Raw genomic sequence first — 7,965 nt, 5'->3', positions numbered from 1 at the left:
TACATAAAGAGCAAGATTCAAAACATTTTCAAAAGGCAGATTGTGGCAGAATGTAAACAAAACTGCTTATTGATTGACAAAATAACATTCAAGCACACAATAACCATATTAAAAGGCTCTACTTCTAGAGAATCACTAAACTTCTGGGGTCCGGTTTTGGCCCGCGGACCTTGAGTTTGACACATGCAGGGTAGAGTTACAATTTTTTCAGACCTTTCAGCAGAGACAGGCTTCTGCTGTTTGCAGAAGTTTTATCTTTGTTTTCAGGCAGCTGCATCTCTTTGTCAAGGTCGTTTCACAGAGCTGAAATTTAACTTCTCTCAAAGAGGAAAAATCAAGAATGCACACAATCTGAGCCAAATATGGAATTATTTCCCTGTAAAATGAATCTTTTGCATTTTATCATGATATTGTTGGTAGTATAACACCATAGAATGATTTTTAAAGCACCTGTTTCTCACTAATGCTTGCCTACAAAATCTTTTACTCTCAGATTACTTCTTTAACAACTCTAGTCATTGTTCACTGGGTTGTCCAGTTGGACAGTTTCCATGTTGTCCACATTGTCACCTCCTCTTTTAACTTCTTTTACCACGTTCTCTAAAACCACCTCTTAGTCTTTATAATTTGGGGCTACCTTGGTATTCTAAACTGGGATGGGTGGCAGTCCGCCCCCCTTTATTTGTTTTCAGTTAAGCTGAAAGTTTTTTCCTGTGCTTTTCTTAAGGCCTCAGTATTATGGCTATGTCAGTTAAAAGCTGCTCTTATTGTTGTTTTTTTTTTTTTAATTCATCTTTTTGTTTTAATCTGTTTATCAACTGTGTGCACTCAGGGACTGAAAAGTCCCCTTTGAAATTATAATCTGGCAAGGTTTTTTATTGTCTCTTGAATCTTTTGAATGCATAATCTCCAGTTTAAGATCCCTGTGTAGTTTTAGGATTTCAGTGATAATTAAGTTACCTGAAAATCCGTATTTTTATGCCATCGTGCACATATTTCTGTTAAATCAGAGCTTTTTCTCTGTTCTTCCCCCATTGTTCTTTGTTATTTTTCTCTTTTTAGTTTTCATTATTGCTAATTTTAGATCCCCTTGTAATTTTAAGACATCCTTTGTATCTAATTTGCCCAAAAACCCATGTTTTTTATTTTTTATTCCATCTATGACAGATCATACCTGCTCCTTTTACATAGTTCTCCATAAACTTTACCTCCCCTTCTAAGTCAATTAGTTACTTTGTTTCTCTTTACTTTGCCCCTTTCCCATTTTGAACTAGATTTAGATCCAGTATGTTTTTTAATACCTGGTGTATTCTAAATACTGGATTTATGTATTTGAAAACAGGATGGTGATCAAGAAGTCAGTTGTGGTAAAATCCACTTCAACCCTGTTCAGGTGGGATTTTCTTGCCTACAAGCATCCACAAAGGCTCACCATTTACTATCTGTTTTCAGTTTATATGAAAGGTAAGGACCTAGTGGTCGTTACGATTCCATTCATTCTTCCACTCGTTTTTCAGTCACACTTTTTTACGCGTTTTACTCTTACTTTAATTACTTTCACAAAAACATAACAGAGGACTCCGCCGTCCTGTGTAGAGTTTAATTAGTCTATTTCAACTAAGGGAGTCTACCCTCCTGCGGAATTTAACTGTCTATTTTAATACAACAGAGGACTCCGCCGTCCTGTGTAGAGTTTAATTAGTCTATTTCAACTAAGGGAGTCTACCCTCCTGCGGAATTTAACTGTCTATTTTAGTTCACCTGATAGTGTCTAGAATTGTCAGGGTTTCTCTATACTGTACTATTTTAGGTCATTTGCATTTCATCACTCATTCCTTTTAAATGAAAGACCTACTCACTGGTTCTCTGTGTCCTCGGGAGTACCGTCAGCCGTCAGACCCCAGCCTGTCAGGGAGGGACCAGTCCCGGAAAGGGTATTAGTACTGTGGCCACAGATTTGTCTGGAATCTCACTCACCCACTGGGATCATCAAGCATCTTGGCATCCGGCTCGAAGGACCATTTATGTTAGGTTTAAACACCAAACACTTTCACAATTCTGCACAAAGAAAGACACAGAGAAGTTAGTTCATTTTAACCTGCAGGTGAGAGTGTTTCAGAGGCTGCTCAGTTACAATCCTCCACCACACTCTGAGACAGCCCCTGCTCTCTCTGCCTTTTATTGATAAGAGAAGAGGCCCTGGTTACAAAATATTCCAAGCACAAAAGGGAGGGAAGATTAGAAACAGCTGCACCGACAGAATGTTCCAGAACATCCTGTCTCTATCTTGCAGCTCTTGTACATATAAGATATAATCACTCTGAACAGCAAGCTTCACTTCTATTAAAGTTAAAACATATATAATCATTAATTAACCCTAACAGGAGGCCAGTCTTAGAAGGGATCCAGAGGAGACCGCCACTAAATCTGTCCCACCCATACAACATATTGTATGATATGGACTGAATGAGATTGCAGAAAGATTGAGAAAGAGTGAGAAAGATTGCATATTAGGCAGAGAGACAAAATAAGAACCTGAAGAGAACCTGTCAAAACAGGTAGACTTACCCGGTGACCTGGGTAGTTCTGTGACATCAAGAGCTACATGACTCAAGGCTCTATTGGGAATTGACAGGTGTTGTAACAAAGCTCAGATTTATTGCACCTAAAAAGATTAAAGTCTGAATAGCGCCCCCTTTATTGGGGCAATTTAAGGCATGAAAAGGTCATTGATCACAAAAAGGGGTGGGTGTGGAATGAAGATTTTAATATCAATAAAGGGTCATAGTTAATAATCAGTTACATAAAATGAAACAATAATTATATAAGAATCATTAAAAAAGTCCCTCAACTAGAATACACATTTTATTGATATCTTGTGTTTCATGAATAAAACAATGTTTATTTTTGTTGCGTTTGAGCAACAAAATATCAATAAATGGATGAGTCCGAATATTTTCCAATTTAATGTAGAAAAGACCGAAGGAACTGATTTTGTCTCAAAAATGCAAAGATAGTAATCACTGCACTAGACTCAGTGAGGCCAGAAACCATGTAAAAAAACAGGTTTCATCATGAGATTGCTGCAAAGATAATGACTCAACGACTTCTCACTGTCGCTACATGCTCGTCAAGGAGGGCTGAGCCTGCCAAGATTTGTATCCCCTTCCAAAAATGAATTAACAATGTCCCACATTGTTGATTTATACATATCCATATAATTGGATAAATTATTCCATAAACAAATGGAGTGTTGCTTTGTTGGACGAAACAGAAATATTACATAATTTAAACAGGTATCAACAGAAGTTAGTTCTTATTGCAATGACAGCTGCAAAACATATGTTTTCTTGCAATGAAAAAACCCAGAACCCCTGACACAACAACACTGGTGGAAGGAGCTGTCCATCTGAAACAAATGATGTGTTATGTTAAAGACAAGCCAGAGACTTTTTTATCACATTTGAGATGTCATTATAAATGCTAAATACCAGATATTAAAGATTTTATTTCTATATAGTCTTTTTGTTTGAGGCTAATTGCTTCTAGCTAAGGCTTTTTTATTAGCAAGAGGGTTTAGATTATAATATAATATGAATTTGGCTCGAATCTTGTAAATGGTTATTATGTCATACAAAATAATAAACAAGTAATTGAATGACAATGAATATAAAACGTATAATGAGATTGAATAATAAAATAAATGACATAGTCGTTATCCTCTGTGTGAGCAATAATCCTGTCAGACGAAACTTACAAACTTCAGTGTATAAAACACCCATCAAACAATTAGGCAGGTAGCTACCACATGGCAGAAGGATTTTCAGAGAAAACAGTAAAAATGGAATGAAAATCAAGTGAATAAATTATTAATATAGTATTGAGGCAAAAGAAAGGAAAAAGAAAGTCATCAAGTGATTAAATGGAGACTAAACATTGGAATATTCATCAAAATCATCATCAAAGTTAACAAAGTTGTCAGAGTCAGACGAGCTGCTGGAAGGACAAGAATCATCTGTCAGGGCAGTAGTTAGGGCATTGTTTCTGATAAGGTTTAGAGGATCATTGCTGGACAAAGCTGTGGCTATCAACCTGGCAATTAGAGCGCTGTGAAACATCCACAAGTAAGACTTTCAAAGGAAGTCATGGCAACAATGAAGGACCTCCTTTTACCAAAAGTAGCTGTAAACCAATTGGACAAATTGTATACTCCAGAATACTTTGCTATCCAATGTGCTAGGGTAATAATCCATCCAGACCTCTGGTTGCTGATCCTTCAGAATCTGGAACAGTGACCCAAACATAGCACAAACACCACCCTTTTCTGGAAGGAATGGATTGCTAATAAGGGCAAATATTTGGAAGTACTTACAAATAAGGGACTGTATTACCAATGACAAACTTAGAAAATACTCAAACGCAGTGGGAGAGTTTTTAGAGGCGTCTGGGGTGTTGAAGCACCCCCTCCGAGAGGTCTTCTGTGTGTTCGTTTATTCACAGTAAGCTGAAAGAATTCACACCCATTGAAATAACACACTCAGACACCGTTGTATTAAATTAAAAGTACCTGGACCAGGGAAGCTCTCATGTGATCTGACCACACACCGGGACAACTTCGGAACTTCTCACTGGGCTCATTGCTTTTATTAAAACACACATGAAAATGGGCAGCGCCCTGTTTACAGTTTTTTCTCACATATAGTCACGTACAAACTTTTCCTGCCTACCATATTAGGACATGTTCTTGTCTCCCAGCTGCATCCCGTATCTACTGATATAAGAAGGGAGTACTTGGCCCGTTAATCTTTTCACATCCTTTTCCCGAGCTTACAGTTCTTCAGTATTTTTCTGCTTCACCACACTCAAGGCCAAGTTTGTGCAATAACAATTCTGCAGGCCACTAACACAGGTTATACATTTTATTTCCCACACTGGTTATGAACATAATAATAATAATGCACACACATAATATATCTCCACAATTTACCCCTTTTGAAGTCACCTATGTGACTTCACCACTACTTTGAGATGCTAAATAAAAGAGTTTAACAGTCATTACAACCTGTGGAGCAGAAGGAAATGTTTGTCATAATGCTTTTTGACCCTGCCTCCATAGCCACGCCATGTGCCCAGGGACTATTGCCTGTCCGGCCTTTGTAGTCCCAAGGATGCTTACAACCTTCTAAGTCTTGACAGGGAGTATTGACCCCTCTAACTGGAGGGTGTCTATCCGTGCTTTATTCCATAGTCTGTCCAAATATGCCAATTGTTAGGTTTAAACACCAAACACTTTCACAATTCTGCACAAAGAAAGACACAGAGAAGTTAGTTCATTTTAACCTGCAGGTGAGAGTGTTTTCAGAGGCTGCTCAGTTACAATCCTCCACCAACACTCTGAAACAGCCCCTGCTCTCTCTGCCTTTTATTCATAAGAGAAGAGGCCCTGGTTACAGAATGTTCCAAGCACAAATAAGGGAGAGATGCACACTCATAATGATTAGAAACAGCTGCACTGACAGAATGTTCTAGAACATCCTGTCTCTATCTTGCAGCTCTTGTACATATAAGATATAATCACTCTGAACAGCAAGCTTCACTTCTATTAAAGTTAAAACATATATAATCATTAATTAACCCTAACATTTTCCTCCTCTTTATAAATGTTTTAAACACTTGATACATCAATCATTAACCTTTTCTTCTCAGATTTTCAGTCAAGACATCATGGTGTGTTTTATCTGTACATGTCATTAAAAAAGTAGCAGGAGGTCTTTAAGTTTACTGTATACAACTAATTGTCGTTAGGGTCAGGATACAGATCAGGGAAATGCAGAGAAGTCTCTTCTTCTTCCTGGTCATCATCATCATCATCACTGGCTCCTTCTGTCTCCTCAGGTCTCAGGAGGGCATACATCTCTGACATTTCTGTTTTGACTGGCTGAATAGCAGAGGTTATTATGCGAGTGCACAAAGCTCTTATACACGGAATACAGCAACATCCACACAATGTGAGAATAGCTGCAAAGACTGCTATTGACATAAGGATAGACAACACTAATTGTTTATATTTACCAAACATTTCTCCAAACCCATCCCACATTGTGGTGTCAACTCCAGAATGATCTTTCATTTTGCTGTTAAGTGACCTAAGGCCCTCCAGGGCCTTGGTGAGGCTCCCATCAGCTGCGGTGTTATTTGGAATAAATGTACAACATTGATGCCCAAATATTGAACATACTCCACCTTTTTCAGCTAAGAGCATATCGACAGCAATTCTATTTTGGAAAGCCATTAAAGAGGTAGCTGACAATTGTTCATGGATGGCTGAGAATCCTTCTTCAGTTTTATTTCCTAGTCGTTGCACATTGTAATGGATGTAATTTATTCTGTCAACATTTTTATTTATTGTGCACCACCAGCATATGGTGGATTCAAAACCTGCTGCTACTTGATCTGCTAATTTATATTCATCAGGAACTCCTCTTGGTATTCCTATGCTATCTATATAAGTAGGGTCGTCTCTACTCCATCCTGATCTTTTTACTCTACTTTTCCAGGTGTGTGGAAATATGCTGGCTACTGTACCCAACAAATCTGCTACTGAGAGTGGAATAACAGACACGGGAAATATTAATGACACTGATGCACACAATCCAGTTGTGTTGTATGGCAACCTGTCATACAGTTTATCGTCTCCACACCACCACCAGATGTCGCTGCGTGCTTTAGGTTTAAAGCTGACACCTACTGTTATGGTGGAGGTACATTGATCTTCATTAAGTCTGCTTATGTTTGACCCCACACCTGTTCGGTTTATGCAAGAAAAATTTCCTGGAGCAACCTTATTTGAAAACATCGGTTTTTGTTTTTCAGCTGTAGTCAAGGGATAAATCTTATCCCACATAGTACAGTTTGTTGAGAGTCTTGTGCTGTTCATTACTTCTACTAAGCATTTTTCTGTCAACGTTGAGGGAACCACTTGTAGCAGGGGTCTGGCTCCCATGCATACTACACAATCTGTTTTTGCTGCCTGGGCAGCCTGTTCTGCCATTAAAAGCCAGTTGTTATCTATTTTAGATATTCCTGTAGATATTTTGAACCAGTCATCTGTTGTCAGGTTCCCAGGATCAATTCTGACTCCCCTTTCTACTGCTCTTGGGGAAAGGGTCGTTACATTTTTATGTTCACAGATAAATAGTTGGAAACTGGGATCCGCCCCTGATGAATAGGCCCATAGTAAGAATCCCCAACAAGAAGTGTTGTACCCAGGGGGTGCTAGGGAAGTTTTCGTAAGGTTCACGGTTAAATATACAACTGAACCTGTCACGTTAAGTTTGAACAGTTTTTTCTGGTGCTTTGCATATGCAGTAGTGCCCCACGTTGGGGTCCATTCATTATTTGCATCAGCTACTATTGTGGCCCATTGTGTTTGTTTTTGATCATTAGTCAAGTACCATTTGTAGTTTTTATAATCTTGGCCTTTTTCTGTTTTACGGCTAAGACTGGTAAGTGGAATGACAAGATTCGTGGTGGTGTTTGACTGCACACACACCATTAATCCGAATTGGTAAGCTCTTTTTGTTCCACACCTGTTATTGTCGTCAGATTCGTCAAGGTCAGATGACCGGGATCTTTTATGCAGTGTTCTATGATTTCTTTCCCATATTAGCAGGGCACCTACAATTATGATCGAGATGACGCCCCCTATTATCAATATCTTTTTGTGTGTTGGCGTGAACATCTTTCTGTAGATTGGCGCCCTTCCTAAAAACCTGTAACAGAGCTGTGGACAATCTTCACCGGTTTGAGACAGCTGCAAACTATGATTGCAGCTCCCTTTGTAGCCGGACTTTCTCTGAAGGTCAGATGAAGAGCTACAATGCTACAACAGATACCACAATGCTATGACCACAACACAAATTATGATGGTTAGAATAAACACTGCTATTAAGAAACTTATTTTAG

At 38.6% G+C, this 7,965-nt stretch overlaps 1 protein-coding gene across 1 annotated transcript in view; it reads right to left on the bottom strand.

Annotated features, from left to right (window-relative positions):
* The window catches only part of LOC124863370 (coagulation factor X-like), a 42,812-nt gene that overhangs the window by 664 nt on the left and 34,183 nt on the right, over nt 1-7,965 (bottom strand). The window lies entirely within an intron of this gene.

This window comes from Girardinichthys multiradiatus, chromosome X (genome assembly GCF_021462225.1).
Source record: "Girardinichthys multiradiatus isolate DD_20200921_A chromosome X, DD_fGirMul_XY1, whole genome shotgun sequence".
NCBI lineage: Eukaryota > Metazoa > Chordata > Actinopteri > Cyprinodontiformes > Goodeidae > Girardinichthys > Girardinichthys multiradiatus.
The sequence above is the reverse complement of the archived record's forward strand: the minus strand, read 5'-3'. Positions and strand labels throughout refer to the sequence as shown.